The sequence below is a fragment of the Octopus bimaculoides genome, chromosome 12 (assembly GCF_001194135.2).
Source record: "Octopus bimaculoides isolate UCB-OBI-ISO-001 chromosome 12, ASM119413v2, whole genome shotgun sequence".
Lineage (NCBI taxonomy): Eukaryota > Metazoa > Mollusca > Cephalopoda > Octopoda > Octopodidae > Octopus > Octopus bimaculoides.
Genome location: NC_068992.1, coordinates 37,752,085 through 37,753,118, shown reverse-complemented (window position 1 = coordinate 37,753,118; position 1,034 = coordinate 37,752,085).

Sequence of the window (1,034 nt, the reverse complement as noted above, 5' to 3'; positions counted from 1 at the left end):
TGGAAGTTCAGATTGGAGAGATTTTGGGTGCTTCCTTTAGGCTGTATGTCTCTGGTTTCTTTTGGCCCAAACATAGACAGCTCTATTATGTTGTGATCCGAAACTAATGTTGGCGTCACTTTCACATCATGAATGATGTCTGTATTGTTCGTGAAGCACAGATCTAGAATGTTATTCGCTCTAGTTGGTCTGAGAACAGTTTGCTCCATGAATAGGGCATTGGTGAGGTTGAGCAGGCATTCCACCTGTGCTTGCTTGCGATAAGTCATTCCTGAGAGTATGAGACCTTCGGGCCATTTGATGTTGGGGAAGTTGAAATCACCCATATGAAATATGGTCACATGGTGTTCCAGTTTCATGAGGATTTCTTTAATTCTAGTGAGGCAATCCTTAAATTTGGAGCATCCGGTGGGCAATATGTATTGCATATGACTATATTATGCTGTCTTGTGTATACAATTAGGGTGTCTCATACTGAATTTGTGTATGACAGTAAGACCTGGGGTGTGAGGTCGTCACGGATGTATACAGCAACTCCACCATGGCTCCTTTCCCTTCTGTCTGTTCGCAGTATGGCATATTTTGGTACGTGTACTTCTGCGTCCTGGAAACTCACCTCAGCCCTGGCTGAGGAGAGTTTCCATGAGTGCTATGCATAGGGCTTGATTGCATGCAGCAAAGTCTCTCAGGAAATAAATTTTGCTTTTATTGTTATAATGCAACAGGCCCCAAATATTTAGTAAAAGTATTGGCGTGATGCCTGTGCAGGCGTTAGGGGAGGCCATCCTATGTCTGTTGACTGGTGGTCTTGCGCAGTGGTGGGCAAGGTTCCTCGTCCGTGCTTGGTGTAGCCACGTCAGCCGCTGCACAATCATTTGTGCCATGCACAACAAAGACTCTTGCTCAGCTGCTGCGTTGCGTATGATCTCTGAAGAGCGCACGTCTTTGGTGAATTTTCTCCTTGGGGACATCTGTCGTCTTTCCTCTTGGAAGTTTTTATCCTTTAAACCTTTGTAGTTTTGGTGGGGTGTCGG